This window comes from Canis aureus, chromosome 2 (genome assembly GCF_053574225.1).
Source record: "Canis aureus isolate CA01 chromosome 2, VMU_Caureus_v.1.0, whole genome shotgun sequence".
Taxonomy (NCBI): domain Eukaryota; kingdom Metazoa; phylum Chordata; class Mammalia; order Carnivora; family Canidae; genus Canis; species Canis aureus.
Window position 1 is genome coordinate 8,253,409 of NC_135612.1, and position 14,825 is coordinate 8,268,233.

Here is a 14,825-nt window from a genome sequence, read left to right on the forward strand (position 1 = left end):
CCCGACATCCTTGTGTGACCTGATGCTGCCTGAGCAGCATTTGAGGCGGAGACTGGATGCCACGGTCGGTCACCCACACACAACCCACACACAAACCTCCCCGGTGTCAGCGAAGCACTTAGGGCCACCAAGCAGATAAGGCAGTTTTGACTTCCCTGCTCTCTCCGAAACATGAAGACTCACTAATGAAAACCCACTCGGTACTAAAACAAAGTAATTTCACAAGATCAAGGCCTTAAAAGTGGGCCTGTGGAATTGGGGTTAAAATTCAAAAGGGTCCCTTAAGACACAACCGTCTGTAGCTAATTCTGCAGAAATAATAAGGAAAAGCCCTGCTCACCTCCTTGCGGTTCACTAGCCTCACTTCGCGCTGTGAGCTTAGGCATCGGGCTCCGCAGAAGAGTTTAAAGGACTTTATTTATTCTTTTTCCATTTTAATTATTGAGTTGTCTGTCCTCGAAGAAACTACCAAGTTTTCAGTCTGTGAACTTGTCTCCACGTGTCCACTGTTTCCTACAATAGGTGTCCATTGTATTTTTTTAATTTTTTTTAAAGATTTTATTTATGTATATCAGAGAGAGAGAGAGAGAGGCAGAGACCCAGGCAGAGGGAGAAGCAGGCTCCATGCAGGGGGCCTGATGTGGGACTCGATTCCGGGACTCCATCACGCCCCGGGCCAAAGGCAGGTGCCAAACTGCTGAGCCACCCAAGGATCCCCCAGGTGTCCATTTTAAAGCATTTCAACATTTGAAAGCATTTTGCTTCTGAAAATCTACTAAGCATTGGTCAAATATTTCAGCTTCGTTGGTCCTGGTAAGAGAAAATGGGTGACTTCGATGTTTAAATATATATCCCAAACTTACTTATCCCAAACTCACTTATCCCAAACTTATTTAGTCTTCTAAATCTATGTAGATACATGATACTATATATACACACTATAGTCTGTATATACTATATATATAATAATCTAGATATATACCATACTACATATATAATCTATATATACACTGTACTATATATACATACACCATAATCTCTCTATATATTATATAAATGGTATATATTTACTAAATAGAAAAACTGTAAAGTTCTTCATTATAATCAGGCACGCAGAGAGCTCCCCAGATGCACTAGAAGTGAGACCAGCCGTCGCCCCATCAGCTCTGTTCACGTTTCCCTCCAGCCTAATAGCTTAAATGTCACAGCTCCATGCCAAACGCATCAAGGACTTTCCTGGCACCGATGTCGCTACTTCAGAGTGAGCAATACTTCAGCATCATCAGAATTAACCATCCACTAAATTCAATTTAATAAGGGCTGCATCACCCTCAGTGTTTCACCTTCATGCACAATTTATTATAATTTCACATGAAAAGCGAAAAGCTCAGAAAACACATATGCTATCACATTCCCGAAAAGAAAGCCCTTTTCCTGAGCCGTTTTCGATGCAACTCTGACTGTAATTGGGTGCCTCCTCAGATCGTCTGACACAGTGCACGCTGAAAAGGAGATTAAAGACGAAATGTCAGGGTTTACGGATCGTGAGAAATCCCCACATTCTCCTTCAGCCCCTCGGCCCTGACAAGGTGAGAAGGCCCAGGCCAGGACTCACTCCCAGGGCCTCTGTGGAAGCAGGCCCTGCCCCTGGCTCCCCTTGGCAGCTCTGCTTACCCCACAGATGTGGGAAGGATACCACGGCTTTATGGGATTCCAAAACAAGATTGGAAGGGCACTTCGTCTGCATGTGTGTCTTTTCTTAACTTTTATTTTGTATTACTTTCTTCTGGCTGGCAAGAAAGGGAAACAGCAGGCACCACCGTAGTGCCCATAAGAAACTGCGAAAGAAAAGAAGTAAACTGTAAGAAGGGACTTTTCCTTGACAGGAAAAGCTAATATTAGGAACATGAACGAGGGTGTAAAACATCATTTTGTTGGCCTCTAGTTAAAACGGTGCATATGAGGTTTTTTTATTTTATTTTTATTTTATTTTTAAGATTTTATTTATTTATTCATGAGAGACAGAGAGAGGCAGAGACACAGGCAGAGGGAGAAGCAGGCCCCACGCAGGAAGCCCAATGCGAGACTCGATCCCGGGACCCCAGGATCACGCCCTGGGCCAAAAGCAGCTGCTAAACAGCTGAGCCACTCAGGGATCCCCCCTCTGAGATTATTTTAAATTCAGGATAAGGGCTATCTTAGACTTCGTAGGAGGGTCCTGGTTAGATGTAGGTGATACAGATACAAAGCTCCCACGGTTAAAAAAAAAAAAGAAAGAAAAAAACTAAGAATTTTAAGGATGGGGCAAGGGAACTAAATCTTGTTTAGCTTAGCACCAACTACACAGGCCAGCTGTGTGCTCATCTTGTTAGAGGGCGAGGCTCTCCCCTAGGGAAGCAGAAGCCAACCACCAGAGTGTTCTTTCCTGCATGGTACCAGCGTGCAAACAAGTGTGTGCAGTGGGCAAAGGCCACGGGTGCCACACCAAGCCGGAGGCTCCCAGCAGCGCTGACACGCCGGAGTGACCCTCGGCCTCGTCTTGCACATTGAACAATAACTGAAATCCATCACAAGATCTCTTGCCAGTCCTCCTCAGTTAAATGGGTCTTTATTTTTAGAGAACAATGGGAATTATAGGAAGCTGGAGGTCTTACATCACAGAACTATAAATAGTCGCTGTGGAACGCGGCCCTATGTTTTTGTTTCTCGGTTTTGAAATGAAGTTGGTATTTGAGAGGGGTTTCTCATCTGCTGGGCCGTTTATGATGTCCCAATGACGTCATCTTATCTAGGTGATTAAGGACTTGTTTAGTTTTTCAATCAGACATACCACTAGCTCTCAATGGGAATTTTAATCAGAAGGATGGCTTGCTGCGCTGAGACCATCCCGGCGAGCAGAGCATTACTGACCTTTCCTCCACAGGAAATTTAAATTTGTATCATTTGGCTGGTTAGGATTCCTGCCATTTCCCTGTGGATCAAGATTAGAGATGAACTTTCAGGCTCAGTCATACACTAAAAACACAAACACATAAGCTGTGAAAAGCCAGAAGCAGAAGGATGTGTTTCCCCTGATGCAAAGGTCACCACTGTTTCTGCTCATTCATCCCAGCTGACCACGGGTTCCTATGCCTACTGCCCTCATTTAGGGAACTCAAATTGGAAAATAGCCATACTTACGGGTCCTCAGCATGTTCACTGCATTAAGATTATCTGCTATATTTAACCCAGCTCCCTCATTTGTATGTTAAGAAAAAAATATTTCCCTTGTGACAGACTAGACCTAACAGGACATTTTTTTTAATGTGTAAATGAGGTTATATTTATCAGAATAGTTGTAGTTTGGTCTAGAAAGTTTCTGACTTGTAGCAGCTAGAGAAAGAGGAAAAAAAAGATAAATATTCCTTAGAGAAACCTGCTGCTCTCAAAATAAGCAATTTCATGGCACAAACCCATAAAACGGCTGTGTCATCAAGTATTAATTAAATAGGTTGGGGGGGGTCACACAGAGAACAAGATCCTCTACCCCAATAAAGTCAGTAAAAATTAACTTCGCTGACCTAGTGACCATGATCTACAGGATTAAATTTGCAATTGTTTTTGTATTTCCTAAACTGAATTCACAAACTGATATAATTATGAACCAAAACCATCTTTGGGATCCCACTGAGCATTCACTTAATGACTTAGGATGGAAAGGAAAGATTGAACGGTCTTATTCTAGAACCAAATATGAAGCAGATGTAATAATTTAAAAAAAAGACTCAGGACTAAAGGTTTATTATATCTTACTTAAAAGGTGATTTAAAAGGTGATGTTGTCTGAAACCAAGGTGAGGCTACATTTCCACCTCAACACTTATCTCTAAATTAATCTTCAATTTAATTGGTTTAGCTACACTGTAGTATCTGATTCCAAGAGGATATCCAATTAACTATTGGGAAACTTCAGGAAAATACTTAAATCTAACTTGTAACTAACATATAGGTCTAGGTTAGGAAGCAGTTTAGAAATGCTTTTTAAATATTTATAAATTTGATAATACTATTAATTTTATAATCTGTTGGATTATAAAATACTTTGACGTTTGGTCTTGAAAGGGCTGGGATTTTTTTGTTTGTTGTTTGTTCTTAAAGAAAATTAAATCAGTGGGCTAGAGAATGTCGTATCTTGAAAGGCAGGTTTGATTATGCATTGTTTTTATGAATTGCCTTTCCAACGAAAATGAGTCACACAAATGAGAGAAATGAAAAGCATTTCAGATTTCAGCTAGGTGCAAATGCACAACTGCTTGACACTCTTCTTGGAAAAGCAATTCCAATTTGACGTTGGCAGCATCATTTCTAGCGCACAATATCAAAAATACCTTGAGAGAATGGCTTGTTCTTCACAGCAGAAGAATATGCCCCAAATTGTTTTCAGACTGAACTTTCACAGCGTGTGAAATGCCATAGCATTATTCTAATGATTAAAAAAAAAAAAAAATGAAAAGTCAATAAAAAAAAGAGTGATGCATTCATCCTTAGTTATATGCTAAAGGTGAAGAGATATCTTCCTTTATCATAAGCTGGAAAGAAAAAAATGAGTAACTACTGCACCAGACACTGTGCTAAGCAAAGACATGTCCACGTAAGCTCGCATCGCCACGATAGACTTAAGAAACTGAGTCTCCAATTCACTGGTTCAAGATCATACAGCTCAACGGGTCAGTGCCAGGGTTCGTGCCCAGAATTCAAATCCAGGTTGTGTCCCATTTCAAAGGCCCCTGTTCTCTCCACCCCATAATCAGACTGACCTGGCTCCTTCCAGTTGTGGGGCTTTCAACTCAATGACTGACCTTAGCAGTGCTGAGAGGCTGAGCCTCCTGAGAACACAGGTGGTTGCTTTCTTCGCCTCACCTGGCTCCCTTACCCCACCACCCTGCCCTCCGGATTCTGGGCAGGACACTCCCGTCCTCCCGCTCCAGGCAAGCGGTGCATGCAAAGAGATTTTAAAGTCACTCTGGCATAATTACCCTAATCAACAAAAACGAAGTGCAGCTCAATTAAACTTTTGAGGAGAAAAGATTGTGTGGGAGTTAAATCAAGTGTAAGGTCAGGCTTTTGTAAGGTGCTCCAGATTCTATCACCTTGCTCTAATTCTTGCATATTTCAGCAGTCACTTTTTTCTTTCTTTTTTTTTTTTTTTTTTTGGTGACTTCACAGAAATAACAAGTCATTTTAAAAATCCCGAGATGGTTACAAAAGTACTGTTAACACACACTGTGCCTCCGCATATAGCCCACAGCACTGAGAACATTGGGATAAACTTGGAAGTCTACAATTGCAAAGTTATTTTTAAATCTAAACCAGGTGATAATTTAAAAAAAAAAAAAAGGAGAAGAGGTGAGTGTTACTGAACCAAGTTAGATTTCTCAGTTTCCACATTGTTTGCATTGCTCCTTTCATTTCTGGCACTATCAGTGTCATAAGGGTTTGAACAAATCTAGAGCCATTATCCGGAAGGCCTCACACATGGGCTGACTTGATCATCCTGAGGCCTTTTATTCACCTCTTTCTTCAAACATCAAGTGAAATGATTTACTTGTGCGGATTCTTCATCTCCTTTTAGAATGGTAATTTCAAAGTTTCTTGAGTAGTAGTACATCAGTGATAGCAAATGACTATTATCAAATTGTCAAACAGAGGATATCTTGCACGATAACCCAACCGCCTGAAACCTTTGGTTATACGTACACAAAACAAAGAGCATGCTATTTTTAATTTAAGGAAAACTCATGGGCTTCCTGAACATTAACCATTATCCTTAAAAGACTCCTAAAATTTGGTCTAGGGTCAATGCCCTACGTGCACGCAGTAGGTTCTCAATGCATAATCTGAATGACCCCAGGCAGTTTCAACCTGGGAAATTGTCCGAGGGAAAATATATACATAAAACAGTGACTAATTTCAAAACGAGACATGGACAGAATGCATATGAGGAATGCCACGTATGAGGCAGGCCTGCAGAGGGGCAACGAGACTTCCCAGGTACGCTGAATGCAAGGCTGTGAATGGGGAGTTGCTCATTAGATGGCCCACATAAAGATGCTTGTTAGTACAGATTTTTTTGTTGTTGTTAGTACAGATTTTTATGGAGCAACCAACTGCACAGAGGGCTATTATAAACTTCGATTATGTATCTAAATTGGTATGAATGGAACACTGCTTTAAAAAGCCGTGAGGTACATAATGTTTCGAGAATTTCTATAATTTCGGAAAGGTCCCCTCACAGGCTCACCCTCCTCCACCCCACTGCTTCAGATGTTTTTATTAAAGCTAGCAGCTCAGAGGTATGGTGAATGCAGACTTAAGCCCAATGGGCTCTTCTGTCTACCGTGTTCAACCAAATAAAAGTTGGCTTTTAAGTTTTTTGTCAGCATACCCAATCTTTCAGATAGATCACGAAACCTTAAAGAGAGGAATTAATAGCATTTGAGGCTCTGTTACAGAATGAAGAATCTATAGTCGTGCATTAAAAAAATAAAAATAAATAAATGTGTGTTTACCTCCAAAGCTATGAAAAAGTAAGCTGTACCGGTCACAAGAGATTTTTGGAAAAAAAGATCAAAAGAGGGCTAATATATATATTTTTATATGACAACAGAAGACAAGCCAAATTCTCAGCGGATCTTGTCAAAGCCAGTTTGCACAGCGGCTAGACAACAAATAAGGGCATTGTTAGCAAGTCAGGAAAACTCCTGCAGAAGTCTTTGAAAATTTCCCCTCTAGGTTCTCAATTTACCCCGGGGCAAAACAAAACCAACCCTTAAACCAAAAATACACACTAGAAACTGGACCAGGGTGGGGCGCCCGGGTGGCTCAGTGGGTTAAGCATCTGACTCCCGGTTTTGGCTCAGGTCATGATCTCAGGGTCCTGAGATGGAGCCTCAGAGAGGGGTCTGGGGGAGAGAGTCTCTCCCTCGGCCCCTTCCCCACCACACCCCCAATTTCATGTGTGCATGTGCCTGCGCTCTCTAAAAATAAATAAATAAATCTTGAAAGAAAGAAAGAGGGAAAAAGAAGAAAAAGAAAGAGAAAGAAAGAAAGAAAGAAAGAAAGAAAGAAAGAAAGAAAGAAAGAGAAAGGAAGACCCTGGACCAGGCATTGAGAGGACAGCCAAGCAGGTGTAATGAAGAGATGTAAACATGGTACATGGACATATTTTCTTCTCTCCAAGGAGAGAAAGAGAATGATGAAAGGGACCTCGTGTCTTATTAAGTATCCCTAACACAGATGCCTTATGGGAAGCTAGCTGTGGCTACGTGTAGCCAAGTTAACTATGGCCAATGACTGTCGGAGGACGGCCTAGTTATGCTGTGTAGTTGAGGAGAGGCCCCCAGTTGCCGGCAGCCCCTAAAGACGGAAAGAACAACGTGTGGGTCACCAGACGTGGGTCCTTGAACTACAGTCAACCCCCTGCTTTCTACTCCGTGCTTGAGCACGAGCAGCCTGGGCCCAGAGGGGGGGTGGGGTCAGCTGCAGCTCTTAGGAGTTGTGACAGCATCAGGGCAAAGAGGGAGCTAGAAGCCACTTTCTACATGACTTTTTGTCCTTGTGATTTATCCTTTGTTGCCAAAGATGCTGGCAATAATATGTAGCACCAACCAGTCTCTGGTTTTACTCTCCACCCCGCCCCAACCCCCTAGGAGAGGAGAGCAACCATATGCACAATGTACCTGGCCGTGCAAGCGAAGTCCACCTCTGGGGAGATGTGATGTGTAAGGGCATCGCGAGCCGGAGAATGTGATCAGGAATTCTGCTAATGAGCTGGAAAAAAAAAAAAAAAAAAAGGTCTTCAAACAATCAGAGATGGCTACCTGCAAGAACTGGGGGTAAGAAGGTTCTTCACGGTAAAGCAGTATCGTGCTCTCAAAAGACATGACTTGAAACCATGACCGAGAACGTGACCTCACTCGAGCCACAAAAAATGGATCCTGCCAATGGGCTGTTGGTGTTTCCCCACCGGTTCAGTAGTCCCTAAACCAAGAATATAATGTGTGCGAGGGTCACAATACAAACTCCAGAAATCCATTGAGACAGATGGGTTCTGTTATGGTGTCTTTTAGTTCCTAAACTGTATTAAGTCTTCAAACTGGGAGCTAGAAGGCAAAACCAAGAAACTTGAATAATACAGACCAGGGCCGAAGATTACTAGCAAGGAGATGTAGAGTAAGAATCAAAATAAGGCTCTCCATACATTTTTTTGAAAGGGTCTTTATTTTTTAATCTTGCTGATTCTCAAGCCCACATTCAAAGATTTACTAAGACGAAATTCCAAGACACCTACTCAACAAGAATTTTCTTATTCTAATGGATGGGGCCCTTTAGATCAAGGACTTCCCCACTCTTACGGTCATAAATTTAAAAAGTTTTTAGAAATTATGTTGATAACTCCAATGGATACATACTTATCTATATAATTTATGTATTTACTGCTATACCGGCACGTCGTATAAATGATGCACACAACCAATAAAAACTTTAAAAGACGATAAACAATCTTTTTAAAGCAGGTCTACTCTTTTCTTCCCAAGTACACGATCCCTGCACGACTTGGAATGTCAACAGCCCACTTCGGACAAAACTAGTTCACTCACTGGGTGTGAGCCGCAGCCTCCGTGCACCCAGAGCACATACACACGTTTTGAGATTTTGCAATATCGTATTCAAAACACTTCAATTTGAAATGTAGTGCTTTTCCTTTGCTGTCTAGAGCCTTCTTTTATTTTAATTTTTTTAAAATTTTATTTATTTATGGTAGTCACACACACAGAGAGAGAGAGAGAGGCTCAGAGACACAGGCAGAGGGAGAAGCAGGCTCCATGCATGGGGAGCCCGACGTGGGACTCGATCCCGGGACTCCAGGATCGCGCCCTGGGCCAAAGACAGGCTCTAAACCGCTGCACCACCCAGGGATCCCTGTCTAGAGCCTCCTTAAAGCACTTGTAGGGCAACGTAAGCTAGCAATTGGCGGGGGGGGGGGGGGGGGGGGGGGGTTTACAAAGACAGTTTTTATTTATTTTTATTTTATTATTTTTTAAGACAGTTTTTATTACTGTCAGGAGCTGCACTTTATTCAGCAACTACTATGTGACAGGCATTTTATATTCCGTGCGGTGTGTCTAATTCTCACAAGGGCTACAAAATAGAAATTATTTTTCCCATTTTATGGAAAAAAAAAAAAGAAGAAGCAGCAGCCAAGTTTCATGATCAACTGTATCCCACAAGTAAGTGGTACAGGTAGGGTGGGTATCTTTAAAACCACAAAGTCGGTCTTAAAATAATAATAATAATAATAATAATAATAATAATAATAGAAATAAATAAAGTAAAATAAAATAAAATAATAAAATAAAATAAAACAAAACAAAATAAAATAAAATAAAATAAATAAAACCACAAAATCAAAAGGGTCACAATTACAGGACATCATGTGCAGGGCCAGTGTCTCAGCCCTTCCAGGGCTTTATTTACAGCTGGCTCCTGAAAGCAGAGGGAGGCCCGGAGGAACAAACGGTTGGTTATTTAAAATTACCTTCATTTTACAAAACCAGCTCTCAGCTGTGTGCACCTGCTGCCCTCGGCCTCCCCCCCAGCCAACGGCCCTCGGAGGCCAGAGGCCCAGGAGCGGCCCGGGCGAGTGAGGCCCGGCTCGCAGTGGCCTGAAGCCTCCAGGCCTCACCCGCTGTTTCTCCAAGCAACGCCTCTGACCTTACAGAAGAGCTGAACCAGCCGCTTGGAGCCCCCAGCCGCCTTGCTCCTGCAGACACAGATGCCCACTGGCTCCCCGGGAAAGCTCTGGGGAGGCCCCGCTCAGGAGAGAGGCCGGCTGGCTGTAAAGCCCCCTCGGCAGTTCAGGCGGCCAGGATTTGAACTCTCCCTGCTCAACCCAGGGGGAATGCGGGTCACACGCTAGTGGCTCTGCAGGATTTCCTTTCCTGGGCATTTTTAGGAAGACGGAAGACATCCTTCGGGCCAAGTTGGTGGAGACGGTGGAGAAAGCAGAACGGAAGCATCTCCAGGCCTTTCCCAGGTTGTATCTGCACAGAGGCGCTCACCCCGCACCCAAAGGCCCATTGACCCTCCGTATCCCAGCAGCTCCCCTGGGAAGCTCTCCCCACACTTAACATGCAATTAGGAACTTTCTCCTCGAAAGATCTGCAGGGTATGTTTATTAGAAGCACCCACTTTAAAGTGCAAGTGTTGGGGCGCCTGGGGGGCTCAGCGGTTGACACCTGTCTGGCTCAGGGCCTGACCCTGGAGTCCCAGGCTCCCTGCGTGGAGCCTGCTGCTCCCTCTGCCTGCGTCTCCGCCTCTCTCTGTGTGTCTCTCATGAAGAAATAAATAAAATCGTAAAAAATAGTAATAATAATAATAAAATAAAATGTGTTTGTTCTTGAGTATGGCTTTCCGTGCTAACTCGCTTTGTATTCCGACGGATCACTGTGCACAGAGGACGATCACAATAAATATTTTGTGGATGGATCTAGAAAGGTTCAGTCCACGAATGCGAAGAAGCATCGAAGCCTACAGATACACGATAATAGCTTGGTCTTGGTGGTTCTATTTCCAGCCCGGGTTTGTTTTTACAAACTTCATATAAATCGTAGCTCTCTGAGCACCCTGTGGCCTCCTAAGATCACCACGTCTGGTTCTCAACACACAAAGGAGCCTCCTCTCATTAGCGGCCACACGAAAGCCAGCACGACACAAATGGGGGAGCTCATCCCACTTTTCTAGTCACAGCCTAGGAACAATTGTCATTTCCAGCACTTCCTGTGATTTCTCTGCACGGTGGCCTGGCCCGGTGGGGGAAGGTGGGCTTTTTCAGCTGTGTATCCTCTGGCATTTCTGTTCTAGTCAGTTTTAGTCTATGTGCTGCTGAAGGGAGCACCAAAGCGTTCCTCCAAAACAAGGAAAGATTTAAAGAAAACCTGAAGGGGGAAAAAAATAATCCCCATCTTTTTCACTTTGAGGGCTTGCTCCAGTAAACATTAAAAAAATGAATTTCAGGGTAGGGTGTAGCTAGGCCACGTTATACCAAATGTAATAGTGTATGTCCTTTACCCTAAAAAAAAAAATCAATTTGTCATGTTTAAGGACTGTTTTTCTGAACTACCAGTGAGTCGTTTTATGTGGCCTGCCACAGAATAATTAATATTCAATCCTAGGACTATCCTTGTCCCTTAGAAATTTTTTCATTTTAACTTCAGTCACTTAATATAGGAGCATGACACCAAAACTGCACGTGAAACACTGAGAGTGACAAAACCCAAACGTCATAAATATGACAAAGTATGATACAGAAACCTACCAAATAATGCACAGTCCTGGTGAGCCACACTCAAAGACATGTCATGAGGAAGCTCCTTGCGAAAGCCACTTCCCACGTTAGCTCGATACACATGATGTCAAGAATCCACACCTGGAAATGTTCCTCTGACTCCAAATAATTAAAGCAAACCTTCTCTCTGACCTCCTCAGCCGGCTGCACCCCACCATGAGGAGCAGCCCAAGAGAAAACAAATCACCCAAATATCCATTTGCTTATTCCCTCATAGCTCTCGCCTTCCCTGACCCCCACGATTCCAATATTTCAGTGAACTACCCTCTTCTCGAACACAGCTCAGCAACCAAGGAGAAAGGGACAGGTAACAAGTGACCATTACTGCCATGCCATGATCCTTCTTTTTTTTTTTTTTTTTAGAGATTTTATTTATTTATTCATGAGACACACACATTGAGAGAGAGAGGCAGACACAGGCAAAGGGAGAAGCAGGCTCCAAGCAGGGAGCCCGACGCAGGACTCGATCCCGGGCCTTCAGGATCACACCCTGGGCTGAAGGCAGGTGCCAAACTGCTGAGCCACCCGGGGATCCCCATCATGATCCTTCTTAGATTCAATTGTTCTGTTAAGTTTTTGCCTTCCCCAAGCTTCCCCATGGAGGCATTTTTTCCCCTTCCACACAGATGGCCAACCAAGTGAGCATATCCAAAAGAAGTCGGCCCTGCTACTGAGCAGGAACAAGACAGTTCTTTCTCAGACTTGGGTCCCCCAGGATTTCAGCTCCTCTTCTTACACTGCTGTTTATTCGATCCAACACCTGACCTGGTGTGCATCTCAGGCCACCTTGCCCTTCTTCTCTCCAAGAAGAGTCACGTCCTTGGAGGTTGAAAGCTAGCTTCAGCCTTTCTGCACCCAGGGTGCCAGCATGTGCTCAGTAGAAACACTGTGGGGGGGCAGCCCGGGTGGCTCAGCAGTTTAGCACCGGCTTCAGCCCAGGGCATGATCCTGGAGACCTGGGATTGAGTCCCACGTCTGGCTCCCTGCCTGGGGCCTGCTTATCCCTCTGCCTGTGTCTCTGCCCCTGTGTGTGTGTGTGTGTCTCTCATGAATAAATAAATAAAATCTTTAAAAATAAAAAAGATAAAAAAAAAAAAAAAGAAACCCTGTGGGTGGGACACCTGGCTGGCTCAGTGGTTGAGCATCTGCTTTAGGCTCAGGGCGTGATCCCAGGGTCCTGGGATCGAGTCCCACATTCCTGAGCCCAATGTCTCTCTCTCTCTCTCTCTGTGTCTCTCATGAATAAATAAATAAAATCTTAAAAAAAAAAAAAAAAAAAGAAAGAAAAGAAACAAGAAACTCTATGGGTGATGGTAACAGGGATGGCCATTCTCCTCTGGGCTCTGGTAGGGAGCCAGAACCCAGAACAGCCTCCTACTCAGAAACATTCAGACCATTTGGGGGGTTCATACTATACCCTAACGTAGGGGGTGGGAGGGGGTGGTGAAAGAAAGAATGGGTTTTACCTCCCGTGTAATTCTGATCAATTCAGGAGCCGCTGCCCGAAGCGCTGGGTTGAGAAAGGCAGTGAAGCCACAGCTGGCCTGCGAGAGGGCCGGCGCCCTGATGGGTTAGGGACGCCTGCCACACCGGCCCGTCCTAGCTCTACCCACGTGGCCGAACTCTGGACTTCGGGCCGCCCAGAGCCTGGCTACGTACGGCTCGGCCCTCTCCTGGCCGAAGCCTTAGACCGGGGACAGACGGCGGCTCAGATCTTCCAGGCAGGGAATCCTACGTAGCCTTTGATAGAAAAGTTTGGCGAAAAAAAGAAATAAAAAATAAAAATAAAAAATAAAAAACTTTTTTAAAAAAGGTAATGTTTGGCTTAGAAGGCTCCTCCTGGTGACTCAGACTTACAGGTCACGGTGCCCGGCCTGCGCTCCCTGCCCTCGCTGCCAGCTTTGCCGCAGAAGCAAGAGCGTCAGATCCAGTAGATGCTGCGATCTCCTGCCCCCGGAGCCCCCCTCACCCTTGCTCTCCCGTGGATCTCCGCCCCAAGGACAAGCCCAAGCCCAGCGGGAACAGTGGAGACTCGGTCCCCGACTTTTCAAACTCTGAAATCATTTGGTAAAACCTTGCACAGAGTCGTGACGCAGGGGTGACAATCTCCCCCAAAGGGAGCAAAGCAATGGCCTCGGCAAAGTCGAAATAACAGATCAAACCCATCCATCTTTTGTTCCTGGTAGTGTTCCCCTCAGCTAGAAAAATTCCTTAATTTTTTTTGTGTGTGTGATGTAAAAGATCAAAGAATCGTTTTCCTAATTCTTTTTTTTTTTTTAATTTTACTTATTTATTCATGACAGAGAGAGAGGCAGAGACACAGGCAGAGGGAGAAGCAGGCTCCATGCGGGGACCCCAACACGGGACTCGATCCCAGGTCTCCAGGATCAGGCCCTGGGCCCAAGGCAGGTGCTCAACCGCTGAGCCACCCGGGCTGCCCTCCTTTTCCTAATTCTTATCTAAAGAAGCGTTATTACAAAGCAAAGTACAATCTCCACCTCTAGCTCAATAATCGAATTTACTGTATTTCTGAGGCAATCTTCATCAACTTGCACTTCCCTAATCAAATTACACTGTTTAAAGAGGGAATTGGGCTTGTCCCCTCTGCATTACAAGGTAGCACTAATGCACAGCCTTGCTCTCTCTCCGCCCCAACCCTCGCAAAGCATTTATGCTACTTGGACACTGTCTCACAGCCTCTCCTCCTGCTTGCTCCGACTGAGAACAAATCACTTAGGCCGGTGTCATTTAAAAGTTCCCCTAAAGTGTTTTCAACGGTTAAAAAAAACAAAACAAAACTGTTTTCAACAGTTATAATGGAACAAAAATCTTTCCAAGATTTCTTTTTTAACATTTTGTTTAAACTTTATTGAGACCTCCTTGAAGTAAAATTTTGAACTGCTGAAACATGAAATAATATGAATATGAAAATGAAATTAGCCTGTAGATAATTTATGAAAATGTCTCATTGAGACAGATCCTTGTTTTGTTTATTCTATATTTATATGAAGCATAGCTATATATCAGAAGCTTTACTTAATAAAATGGAATATATACTTTTCAGATCATATTTTAATGGAAATTGAGGGCATGTTGTTCTGAGTAAATCTTTCCAAGATTTAAAAAAAAAAAAAAAGTATGCTATAGAGTGAGAAAAGTAAAAATATGTTGCTTTTCTCAAAAACTCAAAAAATATTCTTTGTTTAGTGAAAAGGCCAGTTTGCCTTTGTAAGTTAACTTACAGTCTTACAGAAGCTTCCCAAATCCCAAATACTGAAATTATTCAAATAATTATCACAGAGGAGGAAAAAGGCATGCACACGGGCCTCATGTGACAGAGGGAAGGGCCTGGAACAGTCCAGAGTCTGGGGGTTCTGAACCTGTGTACATTTTAATCCATCCTCCACACTTCACAGGCTTTTTTCTTTCCTGACTGCTGA

The 14,825-nt window shown here is 43.6% G+C and overlaps 1 long non-coding RNA gene across 2 annotated transcripts; it reads right to left on the reverse strand.

Annotated features, from left to right (window-relative positions):
* Nucleotides 1-729: 729 nt before the first annotated feature.
* LOC144290090 (uncharacterized) lies at nt 730-12,990 on the reverse strand. Of its 2 annotated transcripts, none has more exons than XR_013357935.1 (4): nt 12,852-12,990; nt 7,718-7,808; nt 1,675-1,838; nt 730-1,502 (listed from the first exon to the last, which is right to left on the reverse strand). It is a non-coding gene; the product is annotated as an uncharacterized LOC144290090 (long non-coding RNA). The 2 variants fall into 2 exon arrangements; XR_013357934.1 differs by lacking the exon at nt 12,852-12,990 and adding an exon at nt 9,753-9,845.
* Nucleotides 12,991-14,825: the final 1,835 nt, after the last annotated feature.